Source organism: Episyrphus balteatus, chromosome 3 (genome assembly GCF_945859705.1).
Source record: "Episyrphus balteatus chromosome 3, idEpiBalt1.1, whole genome shotgun sequence".
Taxonomy (NCBI): Eukaryota; Metazoa; Arthropoda; class Insecta; order Diptera; family Syrphidae; genus Episyrphus; species Episyrphus balteatus.
The window spans coordinates 35,829,307-35,849,348 of NC_079136.1; the positions used below are offsets into that span (position 1 = coordinate 35,829,307).

Below are 20,042 nucleotides of genomic sequence, written 5' to 3' on the forward strand. Positions count from 1 at the left end.
ATTATTTTTGGAAGGAAATAGGACTTCTATGGAATATATTTTATATAAATATATATTTTTTTAAATGTATGCTACCCTTAATATTGTTCGATTTTTAAAGAGAAGGGATATATAGGAAAGATTTTTAAGTTCTGCATAATGTATTAATCGTTTAATGGCGCTTACATTCGGGGTGTTGGGCTTTTCTAAGCAGGATTTTTTTTTATTGGAGAAATGTAGTAAGTTATTTCATAATAACTTGTGTGACGACGTGATTTGTAACTTAGAATTACAGCAGAAACTCATGGTTTTTTCTGTGATATGATAATGATTGTGGGGCACTCTATTGAGCATGTTGAGCCAAAAATAAAATCCGGAAATTGTACCATGTCAATCTGTATAAGGAACTAGCCACATGACAAACAAAAATTCTTATAGAGTTTTCTCCCCGATTCCTTACGAAGAAAACGACGTTTGAATCAAAATCATACCTACTCATTTTCGAAAGTAGGAAACAAATAAGTACATATTTTTTCATAGAATGCAATGCAAAACTCAAAAATACTCTTGCAGGGACCTATTTACTTGGTAGGACTTGTCGCACGGTTAAAGAAATGGTATGTGAAAATTTTGCATACCTAAAATCTAGATTAAGCGACAAAAACATTCCTTTAGACCTTTAGCCATTGCAAAAATTCTAGAGGCATGATTTTATTGATTTTGCCTAATTTAGAAAATACACATTTAGACATTTTCAAAAATGTATAAAACTTATGGTTTTGATAAAAAAGCCTAGACTTCATAAGATCAAGATATTCCACTTTGGCATCGATATGTTGTTTCTAACCAAAGTGGGTAGGCACTGTGGTGTATACGTGCTTTTTTTGTATATGACATATTATTTCGAAGTATTCTATAATGTTGGTAAACATCGTCCATCGTCAAGCCAAAAATAAAGTTTTTGAATCATTTATGGTGAATATTTTCCTATAACAAATGACAGTTTGAAAGGAAACACTTTTTGGCCATTCTAATGACAAACCTTAAAAAAATTAAGACTTGCGCAGTTTTTTTTTGACTTGGTATGGACCAAGTCAGCTGTGAGTCCTCCATATGAAACTACTTACTCTAAAATCACATAACAATTTCAGAGGTTCTGTAAATATTCGGGAATGGTTAGTATAAAACACGAGAATTGCAATATATATTTTCGTCTGAGTTTGGGAATAATTCTATTTTTTTTTTATTTTAATGACTATTTTCTAATATTCTATTTGAAGAGTAAAATCTAGATTAAAGATATTTTCAAATATAAGAATTGTTATCGTGCATAAGTAAGTTTACACACTTAACATTACACAATGAATGTATTCTCATCTGTAAAATCTAGGTTATAAACAAAACCAGACATCATTTCAGTTATTTGAATAATCCATATTTAACCCTTTGACCTCTTTCAGTGTTTTAACTTGCATTCATAATTTTTATAACAGACAAATATTATTTTTATTATATGAATTTTGCATAACAAAACAAAAAAAAGTCGGTAGATTTTTTCCAAATGACAGAGTTGTTGTGCTAGTTTCCGAATTCTTTTGGGTACTTTCAATAATACATATATCTAAAAACAATTCTTGTTTTTTTTGCCTTACTGTTGTCTATTTTACATGGTTTTTTGTTTTTTTAATTTCTTTTTTTTTTTCCTGTGAATGCTTCTAAAAATCGATTTCATATACAAGTTGAAATATTATGATGACAAACAAGTGCATAGTGCCGTGGAATTTTTGTATATTTTTGGACGTTATCCAAAAAAGTCTGTTTTCATTTGAAAGCATTCAAAAAAGGGATGTTGATGATGAGGATGACACACAGTTGTACGAAATGAAATTTCTAATTCCAAAAATGTATACAATTGGTGGGATTCTTTTTTTGTAAGAGTTTTTTTTTTTTTTTTTTTGAGAAATATGAAAAACAAAATATGTGCTTTATGGCTTTCCTATATTTTGCAGTGTATTGAAAAATATTTTATTTATTTATTTTAAGTGGGCACGTGTGCATCAGGTAAACAATAATTCTTGTGCCTGGCAAAAGTTCAACATGTAGAAAAGTGATTGTTAAAATTTTAAGAGGATTTTGAAATTTTCATTACGTTTCAATTATAATTTTCATTACGTTTCAATTATAATTTTTCTTTTTCCTTCAATTGAAAAATAATACTAAAACAAAAAGTATTTTAAATTTCCCGCCACTTTCCAACTGTCATTGTTAAGTTATTACGAGAATGTTATTCTTATTAGAAATTGGTATTGAAGTACCTACTAAGCAAAAAGTTTTAAAGGCTCTTGAACTTTTTTATTTGATTTCTTACTTTCTCTGTAACGACTGAAAAGATTTTTATGAAAATCGACGCAAGGTTTTCAAGCCACGGTAAGGAGCCTTACAGACATTTTTGATCTTAATATTCCTGTAATTCAAAATCTTGGTAGGGTACCACGAATTGAAAAAAAAAAAAATCCAAATGCCTAATCTCTACCAGGAAGCATTCTCATGAGAGTTCACCATTTGACATAGATTAAACTGTCACCAGCAGATCTCATGACAAACAAATTTCATTTCGTGTTAAATCGAAAAAAACTCACAAAAAAAAAAAACAATTAATCGTTGAATCCAAACACATCTTTTTCATTCATTTCAATGCGAATAAAGTCTGCTTCCGATATCACACCAAAAGAATTTCAATTGCAATAAGTCTTTTTTTTTTCTCTCTTAAAAGGGAAACCATATTCAATGCTTTATCGTCATAAACAGAAGATTGATGATGTCGTCCAATAAATTATAAACAAATATGAATTATTTATAATGTAAAATAAAAATCAAGTTACCTACTCTAGACGCGTGCATTGAACGCTCACATTGATTGCACAACTTTATGTCTGTGTGTTTAATTAATATTTCTTTATCCAAAAACGGACTTAAATTTAATTATTTTATCAAAGAAAGACTTGATATTAAAATTGGATTTGCTTATATAAAAATTTATGTTCTTATTTTATACGTTTGAATGCACTTGTGCAAAGCTTGCGATCCAAAATAAGCGTGCTTATGAAGTATGTATATGCGAAAGCAAGCGTACGCAATTTAATGAGACGGAAACTTATTGCACATAATAGTATACGTAAAATTAAATAAAAAAATCGCAAAACAATTTATCGTTTGTTTTGGTTTTGTGTAATGTTTCTGGTCTGATTGTGAATTTCGCTCACGCATTGAGGCAATAAATAGTGTAAGAAGACTTAAGATACTCTTTGACTATACATTATGAACAAATAATTATAGTTATGGCTTATGGATATCAATTTCATGTATTATTTTTTTTTTTAGTTCATTTAATTACCTACTTTTTGTTATTTAACTATAACTGAAGAAAGAATAGCCAATAAGGTTATTGTTTGTTGTTTCAGAGTTTAAACTTATATATAAACACAACATTTGGTCCCCCTTTCGATCAGAAAAACGCGAAAGTAAATTATATAAATACCATATTTGTATCCTAGAGACTGGTAGAACACGAAAATTTGTGTTCAAATTGATAAGGAAGATCATTTTTAAAAGCTGCTCGTTAATACGCAACTTTTAATACCTCTTTTGATAAAATAGAAGCAAAACCAAATTTATTTTAAATAAAATGACAGGTCAAAAAATGTTTGGATCTAATTTAAAAAACCTGTCGCTGCAACACTATAATTTCGTTTTGATAAAAGAGAGTAACTTAAATTTAAAATTTATAGCTGAACTGCGACCTTAGAGTACATTCTTTTTTTTTTTCATAGGAAGTCTGAAAAATCGTCTAAAACGCTCAAATTTTGAGATAGACGTATAAAACCAACTGCAATCGTTTGTCCACCTCGAGAAATAGATACATACATAATAATCGTTTGTCCACCCTACGTTTAAGAGATATTCAAAAAACAAATTTTCAAAATTCTCATACAAAAAAATAACTGAAAATTTCAAAGTCCCTAAAATTCCCAAAAAAATTAATTTTTTTTCAAAAATCGTTTGTCCAACTCGAGAAATGGATACAAACAAAAAAATCATCGTTTGTCCACTCTACGTTTAGGAGATATTCAAAAAACAAATTTTGTACTGAAAAAATTCAAAGTCCCCTAAAATCCCCAAAAATTCCTTCTTTTCAAAAATTACTTTTTTTCAAAAATTAAAATTTCTGTCGTTTTTCCATCTCGAGTTCTATAGATATACCAAAAATCGTCGTTTGTCCACCCTACGTTTCGGAGATATTTGGTTCAAAAAATTTTAAGGTCGCAGTTCTGGTTTCAAGGAGGTAAAATTTAGATAGGATGTTTGGAGAGAAAAAGTTCAGCTAAAATTTAGCCCGATTTGCGTTGTAGGCTTAATGCATTAAAAATGAGAAAAAAGAAGCATCATATGGGTTTAAAAAATTAGCAAAACACAACTTTCGCATACAAAAATCCCGCTAAAGTTGTTACAACAGTTTAAAGTTGGCAACACACACATAACACTATAAAACCCAACAAAAACTATCTAGTTTAATTTTAATTGACACTAGATGTCTCTGCAAGTCTAATCGAAAAGGTAAACATTTACATTATTGAAAGAAAACACCAACATGCTTAATTTGAATATTTCCCATAACAAACGCTTTGTTGTGCATACAATAACAAAAAAAATCGACCCTCTTTTCTGTCTGGCATTTTTATTTTTATACACATTTTGCCGGTAGACGATTTTTATTAGATTGGCATTTCCGTTCCTAACCCAGCACAACACAATCACAAACAGACAAAGGAAAGTAAGAAGAAAAACACTTTTCAATGTCAATAGACTTTTCATATTGATTGCAAAAGTTCTCATCTTTCATTTGACTAGCCAGCAAACCAGCTAGTTTGTTGATGGCAGTACCGTGTGGTGCGGGTGTTTATAATGAACAAAGAAAAATAAAACTTGGTACAGAAATACAAAAAAAAAAAGGAAGGAAAAGTGAAAGAAGACTTCTCAAACCATCAATAAAATTTTTTATATCTTAATGTTCATTCACCAACTACTACGACCGACAATGACCTTTGTGTAATTCTAAATGCGTCTGAAGCTGGAACTAAGAACTTTTGTCATTTTTCTCAAGTTGATGTCTTTTTGAATGTGATTCACCCCAAAGTCCATTATATCGCGTTTTTATTCCACGAAAAAAAAGAGATTTTTTTTAAGGGTGCTTTTGCATCAGACAAACTTTTTCCCTTATTCAACTTTTTCTCTTTTTGACTGAAGATAAATAATTTAGTGAAAAAAACGTCACCTGAACCGCATCGGCATGAGTCCGGCAAAGATGCCAAAATCAAGACACAAAGAATGCAAGCGCCACAAAATGGTAATGGTGAGTTATTATTTCTTACCGCAGCAGAAAGCAATTTATATATGCAAAAGTTTATTGGCATCACTGCTGTAAGAAGTAATCGTTTTTAGTCTGAACTGAATATAGATAGGAAAAGAACTAAGCGAATTTGCAGTGGGGTTCTCTTCAATAGATACACTCGAAATAATTTCCTAAAAAAGTTTTTTTTTTGTATCAAAAATTTCCGAAAGTTTTCGGTGTGCTGAACTCGAATCTGAAACAACTAATCAGCACCCGTTTTTGAGATATAACCGTAAGAAAATGCAAAAAAACGTTTTTTTGAGTTCTTCGGACCTTATTTTTTTGTATAAGGAAAATTGTTTGAGCATATTTAGTAATGGTTACTATAAGAAATGTTTTCCACCTTTCGATACCTGTTTAAATCTTTTCAATATCTTTTGTATTTCCCGAGATATCTTAAAATGAATTAAGTGGGTTTGGCTTCATATATCATAAAGGAGATAATGACGTTATAGAATTTATAAAAATACCAAACAACTGAGGATATCTCGGGCAGTAAAAAAGATAACGGAAAGATTTAAACATATTTAAAAAGGTGGAAATAGTTCTTATAAAAACCGTTACTAAATTTGCTCAAACATTTTTCCTTATATAAAAGAATAAGGTCCGAAGTACTGCATTTTCTAACGGTAATGTTTCAAAAAACGGGAGCTGATTAATTTTTTTTTACTTCGGATTCGAGTTCAGTACACCGAAAACCTTTAGAAAAGTATATTTTTGTTACGGCAACAAAAAAAAGTTTAATTTTGTTAACCAGTGTTATCATTTTCACTTGGTTAACATCGAAGGCCTAGTAGATAAACTGGAATTACATAAAGAGAAAAAGGCATATACTCGTATGTACGACAAATTTCGAATTTATCTTCTTCTTCCTTTTTCTCGGCGCTGTTATGATCTCGAGGTCGAGGAGATCATAACTATGCCACTATGCCTGTGTGGGGTTCGCCGGATTGAGCTCAGAAATCGCAAGCCTCCCGGTTTGGTATTGTTCCATTTCTGAGGCCAACTGAATGCTGATGTTTTTGCATTTGCTTGTACCAGGAGTTTTTAGGCCTACTTTTCTTTTTAAAAGAAATATCGAATTTATCAAAGAAGGAATATACAATATTATTGTTTATTTTGTGTTCATGGTTTGACATTTGACAGTTTAGAAAAGTGCCGCATTTAAATGACCTCCTTACGCCGACTCATTTCGCCATTTCTGTTGTGCTTTATCACTTACACTTCATGGTGAGAAAAAGATAGCCAAAAGAGGACATTTTAAACTCATTTAAAATCTTTAGGCTCATTTGGCTTTCAAAATGAGAAGCGGAGTGAGGCCGTCAAAACGAGTCGGGCGCGGTTTAGTGAGACTAATCTTAAAACTGTCTTTGACATTTTCAGAAAAGTGTCGCAGTTAAAGCTGTCAAATAAGAAAGAAGATGGCAGTATTGGAATTCGTTTGACGTCATTGAAGTTGGAAATAATGAGTTAGGACGGCAAAAGGACTCTTTAAAAGGCGAATTTATTTAAGATAAACGTGAATTGCTAAAAGTTTATAAAGCAAATAACTGCCATTCAAAAAATAAACTGAGAAGTGAAGAGTTGAAAACTGCAATGCCTAACGCGTGCCGCCACCGCGCCGCATCATCTTCAGAACCGCAATTAAGATATTGATTTGTCATTTGAATTGGAGCTAATAACGCTCCTTTTAATCGAGCCAAAACATTTAGCTCTTAAAAGTAACTCATAGGGTTGCCACTTTTATATTAGGAACTTCTGTCTGGCAACCGATTTTAGAGGAAAAGTTGGTAGGTACTTACATGACTATAGCTTTTTCATATCCTTGTAATTTGATCACGAAAATTTTTTAAATGTCAAACAGAAGTTTGAGGTACCCCTAAAAACATGACAACCCTTTTCAAAAACACTGCAAAAAAATCTTTTTGAACATAAAAGTATATTTTGCTTAAAGGCTTACAAGCCTGAGATTCGCAATGGAGAAGGACATGGTAATGACATTTGACAGTATTTGAAGGAATCCCATTTGAGAAACGATTGTGTTTCTAAGAGGCCTAGAAAGTAAAAGGCTAGAACGTGACAGGTCAGATTTTAAAAAATTGAGCTTCAAAAATGGTTGCAGCCTTGTTTTCCAGAATACATATATCACTGACTAATTCATGTTATAATTTAAATGTTCAATGATTGTAACGAAATAATCCCCAGTGTATGCATATTTTTTGGTTTAACAAAGAAAGATAAGATTCCCGTCTTGTAAAACACTTCATAAAAGACATCTTTTTCGCGATCTTGAATGAGAAGAAAGAAATTAAAACGAAAAAAAAAAAAAAAGATTAATTGGCCGCACTCATTGCTGCTCGACAACGATATACTTCTTGTCTTGTCGTCTTGTTGCATTTCAAAAGATTAATGTCTTCCTTGACATTTCACCGAAGAAACGATATGGTTTTTCTTTATTTCTTTCTTTCTTTCTTATTTAAGAGAGCGCTACCCTTTTAATGATTGAAGAGGTCTGTAGTATAGTTAGATGTAATTTTTGTTCAAAAGTTTAAAATATCATTTTAATTTAATTAAAATGAACACAATACATCACTCTGTAACAGCCATCATCATCACAACTTTCCCTCTTATTTTTCTCTGCTATATACAAAATGACAGACAATGACTTGGGCTATCATTAAACATTGAAAGAGTTCTCACCCCGAGAGGTGAAGAAATGTCACTCAATTCAGTGGAAAAGTGTTGAATTAAAAATAGACATCGATTAAAGATGAACAATCAGAAAGAAAAACAACTTTGGGATGGTGATGGTGTTGTTTCTGGTGTGGTAAATGAAAACGAGAAGAGTTAATTGATATCGACTTTTCTGCATTCGACACATACCAAATACGAAACGTTTGACATTTTTTTTTCTGTTCGTGGGTGTCAGTTTTGTTAATTGGTTGGTAGCGATTCGGTGGGGAAGCGGCTGAAGTGTTGGCGGCGACGACTATCAATTAATGCGAAAGTAATGATTCGACGACCAGTTTAATAAAGCTATATCAGAGAGAATGCCTTATTTGAATTGTATAGGCTGAAGACTATACGAATTGGTTTATATAGATAGTTTACGTGATATTGATACCAAATAAAAAAATATGACGCATCAGCATAAACGGTTAACGTCCGTTTTTTCTTTGTCATCTTAATACAAAGCCGTTGAATTACATTGAACTCTTGACGAAATTATTTATTACTTTATTTGATATTCATTTTGAATAAGAACAAATACAAGAATATGAATAATCATACTTTACAAAGATGACATGAAGTTTAGTTGACAATGTGACATTTAGTTGACATTGTGACATTTTGCCAACGTAAAGTTATTTTAGTTGTTTAACCTTTTTCTTATTTTAATTATTTTGGTGTTATATAATTTCTTGAAAAAATATTGTACAATAATTTTTTCAAATATAGATGGCACCATATTCGAGTTCATGCGACACGGACAAAAAAAAAGTACACCTTAAAATAAGATGATGCCCGCTTAAAATATATGGAACCCACTTAAATTCTGTAAAATTTAGGGTGCCCTTCATTTCCTTTTTATTGTTTATCATTATCATACATATTTCATACGGCACTCGCCTAGTGATCCAACAATTACATTGAACGTAAAACCGAAAAAAAAAATCTATATCACATACAGGAATATCACACTGGCCGCCAGGTGCCGTGATGGCAAGTGTCAATAGAAATGACACTGACAGTTTGCAACCTGACAACTGGTTTGACATACCCTTCGATAATAGCCTTGTTCCTTTAGGAGGTGGCAAAGTACTACAAGTAGTTTACTAGCAATTTTCAATGGAACGCACTTTAAACGAAATCAATGCAGTTCACCTCCTCTTAGAAAGAGCATGAGTAGTTCTAGTAGTAAATGTACTAGATCATCTACTGATGAGTAAACTACCACCTCCAATTGAACTGGTCTACTCATAAGAAAGTTCAGTTCAACTTACTATCCACTTACTGGACAAATCATAGCATTTGAGAGGTACATTTGTTACGAAGAAATCATCAAAATAAAAAAGTAAAAAAAATTGTACTAAAGCTGAAAGCTTCATTCAAAAATAGAAATCAATTCTTGATTACGGTTGTTGAATTTCAATTGTTCGACCTCGATTTGATGCTCCACAAATTTATTTCTTACGTCTGTTGGCTCTGGTGGTATAGTTAGCACCAGAAATTGAAACAAAAACAAAATAACAAAAAAAAAACCATAAATCGAAAAAGCCAGATGTGCGCTATGCCATGCGGCATAATTGAACAAAAATTTATCATCAACATCATTCATCGAGATTCCACCATGCGAATCAATTGCTCTTGACATAGAAACCGTTGCGCTGCTGTCAGTTTCAACTCAACTAAACCCACCACCATGCCGCACTTTTCACCATCACACAACAAAAACAGCGCGAATTCTTCTTATATCGAAAAATAATTTTCGATTCAAACAGAGTTTACATGTCACTCTTGTATATGAAAAATTCTAATGTCACACGTAGCAACATACACGAATGAACCACGCCCGTTTTGAATAGGCATACATTTTGAGCATTTTTTAAAATATGTAAAGTGTGAGGGGGGAGTAAAAGAAAAATGACAAAAATAAAAATAAAAAAAAAGCTTAAAAATTGTAGAAGCCTTTTCAAATATACGAGCATATCACGTTCACACAACATAGCACGTTGCAAATGCCATCACTTTGCTTTGCAACAACATCGCATCGATGAAAAACACATCAATAATACCGCTATTTACTATGCTATTGCATCTATTTGCCTTCAGGTGTAGACATGATGTCGAAGCGCGCGGAAAGCGGGTTGGTGAATAGTGGAGCTGAATATCTGGTGAAGCTATTAAATTCCACCGAACACGTGCAACAAATGCACTTTGGTTAAACGAAAACGTTCCGCAAGTGGAGTAGAGTGTTGTTCATTTGGTAAATAATAATAAAACAACAAAAAAAAAAAAAAAACGAAAACCTCAAAGCTTGACATTAAAACCAAAAGCAGGTACGATGTACTTTTGCTTTTGAATTTTAACCTGCAGCTTGAATGAACACACCTGTTAAGAGTATAATAGAAGAAGTAATGCGAGGGGTAAGTCTTTTTTTATTAGATTTAGATATGATAGCGCAAAGGCGAAAGAAACTTGATAGATTGTCCCGTGGGAATTATAAATAGATTTAGCGAAAAACGAACATTGAATTGTTTGACTTTTATGTGAAGTTTCTCCTTTTTTTTTAGGTAAATTTTGACATAATGTGGATGATTCTCATCAAAGTGTCATTTTTATGTTTGTAACACCTGTCAAACTCTTTTTTTTATAATTTTTTAAGATCACTTTAGCAATAAAAGTGATTTTTCTTAAATAAGTTAAACTGTCAAATGAACTCATTTTTAGACCCCGAACTACCTTATCATTTGTGAAAGTTTATAGGCCAGTTTGACAGTCAACACTTAATAGAACCGTCCCATTGGAGGTGATAGTTTAAAAAAAATCAGAAGAAATCAGTGTAGAACTACAAAAATGGTGCTTTTGTCAGCACTGGCTATGCACTACTAATGCAATTATTAATTGTTAGGTGGCCTTGACAGTAATGTAGAGTTAAAATGGTTTCGCGCTTATTAATTAAAAATCCAGTGATGTCTGTTGGACTTTTTTAAAGAGAAATATTAGATCCTAAATATGGTAGCTCTTAGAAAACGACGATTCTATTGTCAACTGTGTGAAACGTGGTAAAGTGGTAAATATGTCAAAATTTTGCATGCATTTTGAGAGTTGTTTATCACGTTTATTATTTTATCAGGTTTACCCAGAATTTACACCGTTGCATGAATGCCCCTATTGCGTTTAAGACGATAGAACCTTCCGACTTAACTGCCATGACAGCCATTATGGTTATTATGAAAGGCGCCATTTTATACAAAATAAATTTATTAAAAGAACATTAAATTTATTTCACAAAAAAATAAAATAAAAACAATTTACACCTGTACAAAACTCAACTCAATCAAAAAAAAGCTCTATTTTTATATGAATCACTTTTGTTGTTTTTGTTTATTTTATTTTTTCTCATCATCACCGGAAATTATTGTATTTAAAAATATACGTGGGTTGTCATACGGAAATTTTCTATTGGTAGAAGAAGATTTTTTGGTTTTTGTTGTTTATTAATAAAAATATTGTTCCAAGTATAGATTTTGAAAAGAATATTTTGTGTGATTCATACATTTAATAGCATTTGTTCGGAAACATTTTAATTTCAATTCAAAATGTTCTTATATTGATGGCTTTTGATGAAAATTTGACACATGTAAACTCTATTTATTCACATTTAGGTCACTAATTGGAGGAAAAGTAACCACCATCACTATAAATTACGTGTTATTACTTTACTTGGGATATGATTTAAAAATGCATGGGTTTACACATGCCAGTAATTCACTTGCATTGACAGGTAAGCAGTATTTTTTGACACATGTGAATGGTGTGCCATTGAATGATTTAAGGAAAATAAAGGATGCCACTTTTTTCTTCTTTTCATATAAAAGGGGTTGAAATTTTGAATAATTTAAATTTAAGCACAAGGCTTAAAGTTCGTGCGACCCAGTCATATACACTTAAAAGTCACTTGAATATGATATAAATGTTTTTATTTCGTGTCTGTTCTAAAGTTTTCATTCTTGTTCTACTACATTTATGTAGAATAGTTTTATCTACGTCTGTTTTCTTTCCATTAATAAACTTAAAAGTACTTTTTGTACATATACATCAAAAGTCCTTTTAGCTTTGTTGTTCGAGATTATAAACTGCTGTAATAACAAAAAAAAATTTAATGATTAACTCAGCCACAGTGTTTATATGATGATGGAGACTATTGGTCGCCTGGGATATAATGTTGGTTGTCCTTGCCGAGGAGTGTTTTCTCATCGCTATCGATTTTGTTGTTTTTGCCATCATGTTATGTCACCATCAATGAGTCATCCTTTTGTTTTAAGTATATTCCAACCGAATAACAAAATCCTTCTCTATGGTCATGAATCATGACTTTTCGTATTGTAGATGTATTGTAGGCAGAGTAGAAGTTGTTGTTTTTTTTTGTTCTTTGTTTAAATTAAATTTGGCAGACATTAAAAATGTTGATATTATGGTTAACTTAAATGATGTTATTAAATTCAAAAAGGCAATATATACACAAAGTCCTTTATGACACCCATGGACAGGACATTTATGTACATTTTAGGAAATGGCAGAAGGTTATATTTGAATATTCAGTATTCCTATAAGGTAATTATATTTTAGAGAGCTATGCAAATTTTTCTTCCTGTACAAGTAATAATTTGCCTCATCTATCAAATCAAATAAAATTGTTGGAAACTTTGTACTTGCAAGCAAGTTGGCATGCAAGTAGCTGCTAAGAACTTCGCAATGTTCACACTTTTGCAACTTGCATGCAAATTTTTCTCGATGGAAGAGTTACAGAACGTAGACAAACAAGTTTGAAGGTTAATCTGTCAAAAGTAATTACATGAAATTAATCTTCTTGTACAAATATTTGGTTTTGATAGATCAACAATATCTAAAAGAGAATGTTCATTTAAGAGTAAAAATAAAAATACTGATTTAGATTCAAATGATTTAAACATAATTCCAGGAAGCTCAATAATTTTTACCCTTTAACAAACTCCACTTTTGAACAAGGCTCACTATAGGCTGATAGCAGTGACTTCCCCCTTTAGTAGTAACCCGCCCTTTGAAACTTTAAGGGGGGAAATCCCTCTGGACGACGGGTTTTTCAAGAATTTTTATTGGAAAACTGAAAGCATTAATTAAAATTTGGAAAAATACATAATATTATTGACATCATGAAGTGCTTACACAATTTTTTTGAAGTAATAAAAAAAACAAAATGGCGGCTCTACAGCCGTTTAGAGTTGATGCCTCGCGTTTGCGCCGTGCAATGCCCAAGTCCAGTTAATTATTTATAATCAAAAGAGACATTTTTTTCCATTAAAATATATTTATACGCATTGCATGAACCTAAATTTAGCAAAAAAAAAGTGTAAAATAAAAATTAGAGACCAAAAAAACGAAAAAAGACAATGTTTTTTTATAAACAAATGGTTAAAAAAAATATTTATTGTGAAAATTATATTGAACTTTTAGGTTCATGTAATGACCAATGAGTTAACGCGTAAAAAAAAAACGTGTTTCGAGGAAAATTCATTTAAAGTTTTCATTTTTGTACTGTGGTAGGCTCCGAACTCATGGGTTTCAGGACTATCTGGGGACTTTTGGGGCTTCATTTAAGGCTAAGATCACTAAAATAGTTTCTTCGGTTGATAAATGATTTTTTTAGGCAAACAATTAATAATGCAAAAATAAAAAAAATTCCAGAGGGTTTTCCCCCCTTAAGCCTCAAGAAACAATTTTGTTTTCAACACAATTACTATTGGGTACTCTGGAATTGAGTAGTTTTGCACATTATTTTTGACAAACGTAGAAATATTTCTGTTCTGGGCAGTACCTAAACAGACCTCGAGTAGATAGGGGTGTGTAGTTGTTGTACTAGATTTTTACTCATGAGTAGTCTATCATCTCTAAAATAACGCGGTTATTGATTAACTTTAATTTTTGCTTCATTTATTTTTCTATTATTCTATTACATTTGCATTATAGAAGCACTGTCAGTTTTGTTTTGATAATAATGTAGCGAACAGATGCAGAATATACGTATACAAACTAAAGCTACTAGAGGTATGCGAGCGAGTGCTTTTGAAGGCTGTGTCTTCTGGTCACCTAGTGTCACTCGTTTTGACAGTTGAGTCATTAAGTTAAATGTCAACATTTCACTACACAAAAACCTACAATGCAATATGCATGACTGTCATCACCTCATTTCTTGAAATGTCAAATCTTTCTCTCTTCTTCTTCCTTTTTTCTCGGCGCTGTTATGATCTCGATGTCGAGGGGATCAAATCTTTCTCTCTAATGAATTAAAATAAACAAAAGAAAAATAATATTATTTGACAGACACAACAACAACAATACAAAAGAAATTCACAATCTCCTGATGATCAAAACAATCGTCGTCCTTTTCTGTCAATTTGAACAAAACAAAGAAACAAAATATAATATAAAAAGAATCCACCTCTTTCTCTCTTATCTGACAATGCTATGGCATTTAATAATAATAAAGCTTCCTATTTATCTAGCACAAGTGCTGTGCAGAAGTGAATGCATTATGAACTCTTCCTCAAGTGACCTACATAAAAGACATGGCACACAGAAAGAAAAGCCTGCCTGATGTATATATATACTTTCAATCGGGATGCTTTACAGAATATAAAAAAACGTAGTAGAAGATAAAAAAAGAAAGAAAGAACTTAATGTAATTTCCCAGCTGAGTGCGACACAAATGAAATGACGTTTTCATTTTGTGAATGCTCTCTTACTCGCCGCTATGAATGCATAAAATGCACAGGTGTGTTTATATCAAAGGTATATCATCATCATCATATACGGTGGTATACCTCTATACAGAAGAATAGAAGAATCTATGCCAAAGGTTGATGATTTATACAAGAAAAATATAAAATTTACATAGTTTTCTATAACTTTTAGTCGCTTGTATCTGAATGAATTATCTTTCTTTCTCTACAACCATATGGGGTTCGACAAGAAGTTTTTCAATGGAAAGTTTAGACATGAGTGTCTACAAACTGAAGGGCTAGAGATCATCGTTCATCATACAATGACGTGTGACAAGTCACCCTAGTGTCATTTACATGAAGTATGCCATAAATGTCAATGCTCTCTCATACTCTCTTTGAAATTGTACGCTTTCATTTTATCTTTCTTTTGTATGTATAAGCGAGAAACATGCTGTGAAAATTGGATCAAAGTTCCAGACAATTCCCATTTGTCATGTTAAACATATTAATCCATATTAATCTACTCACATTTAGAATAGAAAAGAAAAAAGAATTTTTGTACTGCTCTCGATGCACAACTTAAGTAAATTGCTTCTCAACGGGCTATTCTATTACGCTGACGTCTGTACTGATGGAAGCAGTCTCAATTTGTTGCGTGCTGTCATAAACGTCAATTTGTTAGTTTGCTACTAATAGGAATTGAAAATGTATGTCAAAGGGAGATTGAGAAACTAAATTTATTTTTTAGCTGCTTGATGAGTAAATTTAATGAAGACGATGATGAAAACCAATTGATAGGGCTTGAATATTTCAATTGAAATATATGAACCTGATGTTCTAAATAGCATAATTATTGGATCATCGAATTAAGGTCTTGTTGACGACAAAACATTGTTTTGACTTCGTTCCAAGCGATAAGATTGAAATCGATTGCAAATTAGACAACTTTGAATTAGATTTGCAATCAGTTGATATATTTCATCCACAAAGTGATATCACTTACTTTTTTACAAATTGCTCTAGTACATTCATCCAGTGGCAGCCGTGTTGTGGTAAACTACTCATAAATAGATGATATAGTACTATTCTACTACATTTACTCATAGCCGCATTCCTTTGGAGGTGGTAAAATATTCATGAGAACATGATCTAGTACATTTACCAATAGAATTTCTCATTTTATTCTGCTCGAGTAGATGGGAAATGCATTGATTTCGTTGACAGTGCGTTCCATTGAAAATCACTGCCTATTTCCAGAAGAACGCGTTGCGTCTCTTGAAAATGGTCTTTATAAATACTATCTTTTCGCCTGTTAACCACCCAAAACATTACCCATTTTTCAGTAGTTTGTAGTAGCCGCGATCCCTTATTAGACGATGATCTAGTACTATATGAGTGGATTCAGTACTATAATCTACACATGATCTTTTTTTTTGAAAAAGGCCTAGTTCCAAAGGTTGTATTATTTGTTTATGATCTTCTGTTAGTAGATAGGAATGTGTAAGTAGTTGGTATGATTAGATTTCTTCTCATGAGCAGCCACATCTAAAAGAATGTGGCTATTGTGAAGAAAGTTTTTATTAATCAACTCCAATTTTCTGAATCTCTCTTCGAGTTGTGAACTACCATGAAAATGGGAATAAGTCAACTGTCAATAAATTGACCGTGAATCTAACAAATGAAATTCATCTGTCAAAATACCAATAAACAGTTAAATCATCAAAGAGCCATGAATAATAACGAATTCAAGAAATAAACGAAATCAACATCAGAAAATGTAGGTATTTATTTATTTTTCCGCCGTTAAAACATACACATTGACGGCTTAACAAAACGGGACCGGGACGAGAGGTGGTATTTTCTCACGAAACGATTACTCATTTTGATCGATTTCTGAGAGAGTGAAAGGCTAATGACATCTACCACACCGGTAAATGAACAAAACTATGCGACTCTATACGATGATCGCAACCATGTCGCGTAAGCTTAACGAAATGGCAAGTTGACAAGCCGGTTCAACTGTGACAACACAACATTCAAACTTGTACTAGAGTTGACGCATTTCTATTTCATTTGAAAATAGACAATTTTTTTTTAATAATCTTCTCAATGCGCTGTAGCGTCGCGTCGGTCGTTTAAAAGTATTTTTATTGTGGAATCACGTTGATTATTTGGAATGTTGCAGCCATAGCAATCAATGCATTTTGTTTTTTCTTGCTTTACTTTTTTTTTGTTTGATGATGATGATGATGATAGATGAAAGTCAGATATTAAGAGAGAAAAAATATTGCAAAATTGCATGCTTTGATGAACAGCACAGGTGTTGATGATGGATTTCTTTCAAGTCATATTGATATACACTCGAGTATTTGGAATATTTCATCGCCATTCAAAACAATATTTGATGAAATGAAAATTATGGCTCATGCTAAACCGGATGAATGGAAATTATATATTTTATAATTAAAGCTTTCAATCGGTTTAAGAAAAATTAAAAGGTTTTGAAAACAACGGGCTACTGAAAAATGACGTATTTTCTGCCCATCAGCACATCAAGAGCAGCACTCCTTTCGAAGTGGTAGAGTGCTCATAAGAAGATGATTAGTAGATCTAGCACAATATTCATTTAAAACATGATCCTAAGCTCAAGTAGAAAGGATATTTATGTGTAGTTGGTTGTACTAGATTTCTATTCATGAGTAGTCTATCAACTCCAAAAGAACTCAGACATTTTCAGGATTGAATCTCACAATCTATTACAATTTAGTACAAGCTTAGACATTCAATGGATTTCTGAATTGATTTTTAAATTATATTACAATTTAAAAGTTGGAAGTACTAGATTTCTACTCATGAGTATTCTATCACCTGCAAAGGAACGCAGAAAATGTGGTTTTCAGGACTGTTCTTATATTTTATTACTATCTAGCACAAGTTTAGACATAAAATTAATTTCAGGATTGATTCTTATATTCTATTACAATTTAGTATTGAAGGCCACATTGTATCGCTTTTTTTAGGTTCTAAACAATACTACAGTATCTATGTTTTATATTACCTAAGTATCGAATATCACCATAGAAAGAGTACTGTTGGCTATTTCTGTTTCTTGAGTGCATATGCGTATGGAATCTTACCAACTCTTTGCAGTAGGTCTTTTTTTTAAGTTCTTCAAGCTTCAATACCTACAATATTGACTGCGTTTCTTTAGAGGAAGTTGATTGCTCATGAGTAGAAATCTAGTACTAACAACTACACATTCCTATCTATGTGAGCTATCCAAAGAAACATGGCTAATGGCCTTGTGTCAAATTAATTAACAAACAGAGAAATCTATTACATTCTGCAAACAACATCTGAGTACGCTTAGCTTAAAATGCATTTATTGAACGTTAAAATTTTTTTATAAATAGCACGAGGCAGTCTAACTTTGTGCAGCTTCTATCCCAATATATGAAAAGAAAGAAAAAGATTGAATTAAACTTCTAAAACAAAACAAAACCCTAAAAGTATGTTGAGTGTCTTTCACTTCAATCTTTGAAAAATTGTTTTTGACACATTCTCTTACGTTCAACTCCTCTTATCATTGTTTCAAATAAATGTTTGCAACATCCTCACATAAAAGTTGTTACTTTTAAAAATCTCCTGTCACCCGCATACAATATTTTAACTCATTATAAATTCAAACAAAAGAAGGATATACTCCAGCAAGAAAAAAAAGGACACCAAAATTAAATCCGATTAAAAATATAATTACACTTGTATATTCAAGTACTGTATACTTATTTGCGAAACTTTGTTCATCCTCTCAAATGTCAAAATGACATTAGAAGGAAACAAAGAACAAGTGTTTTGTGTGAACAAAAAAACACACTCCCATCGTATTCAAAACAATGAAAGTTCTTGAACTCATTTCCTTCTAAAACAAAAGGACAAAGAATCTTTCTTTCTTTATCTGCATTCGCATCAGGTCGAACAGCAGCAAAGCTAATTAAAATATTTATGGTATCCTGTTTAAGAGTGTCTGAAACAACCATGTGTCCCAAACCCAAACCACCATGTTGTGCAACACAAAAGCTATACGACATTGCACTTTTGTTGAAAATATATTAATTTGTATAAAAAGATAACCCTGTGTATACTGGCTGCCATTAAAAACGCATAAGGAAAAAGGCCAAAAAACCTTGTTGAGTTGAGAGTTTTTTTTGTGTTTTTAATTAGTCAAAACAACTTTTTGACAGTTTAGCTAATTCTGTCAAAAGTCTATTGGACTGATTGACAGCTACTTGTTGTCATCAAAAAGTTGAAATTTTTTCCGGTGTCAATGATATCTCTTCTGTCTGATGATGGCCCGTGTTCATAAATAAAAATGTTAATTAAAGAGTTGTTTCTAAATTGAAAAGAATTTTTATATAAAAATACAAAAAATTGTGTTTTTTTTTTTATTCTCGTTTATAGCTTTGAAAGTTTGGATTTATGCCAAATTTATATAAAGCACACGTATAGCATTTTTATAGTTTTTTTTTTATTTCTTGGTCATGTTCGTGTCTTTTTTAAATTTTAATTTAAACTAAGAACAAATAATAATAATAATAATAATGCAACGATGTAAACAGCACCTTAATTAATTCGTTTGCAGCAATTTATATGCAAAAAAGGGGGAAAGGTATTTATTTCAAAATGAAATTTATCTCTAAGTTTTAAAATTAAAATCAACTCTTAGGAAATGTAAATGAAAAGAAAAAGTTTTTCTTTTGTTTTTTTTTTTTTATTTTCTGCCAATCTCCTTTGGCTGCTTTGTGTGTTTGGCGCTTTGCGAAAAAAAACCCACACTGTAAAAGGAATAATTTTTATGGAAAGACGTTTGAAGGAAGAAATAAAATGGTGTGTTTGTGTGTGTTTTTTTGTTCTATGAAAGAGTTCAAGGCTACTTTTATTTATTCAACTAAAATAGTTTTATATCGACGAACAAATAATGTAGAAAAAAAAAGAAATCGAATTGAAGAAAAAGAATAAGACTTCCCATGTAAACATTTTCATGTCTTCCAATAATTAGATGAATGACGTCAATATATTTTTTCAATCAGCAGTGGAATTTAATGCATCGATTTAATTTTGGATTGATTTGT

At 31.6% G+C, this 20,042-nt stretch overlaps 1 protein-coding gene across 12 annotated transcripts in view; it reads right to left on the reverse strand.

The window, feature by feature from the left end:
* LOC129916287 (F-actin-monooxygenase Mical) overlaps positions 1-20,042 on the reverse strand; it is a 124,975-nt gene that overhangs the window by 40,276 nt on the left and 64,657 nt on the right. The window lies entirely within an intron of this gene.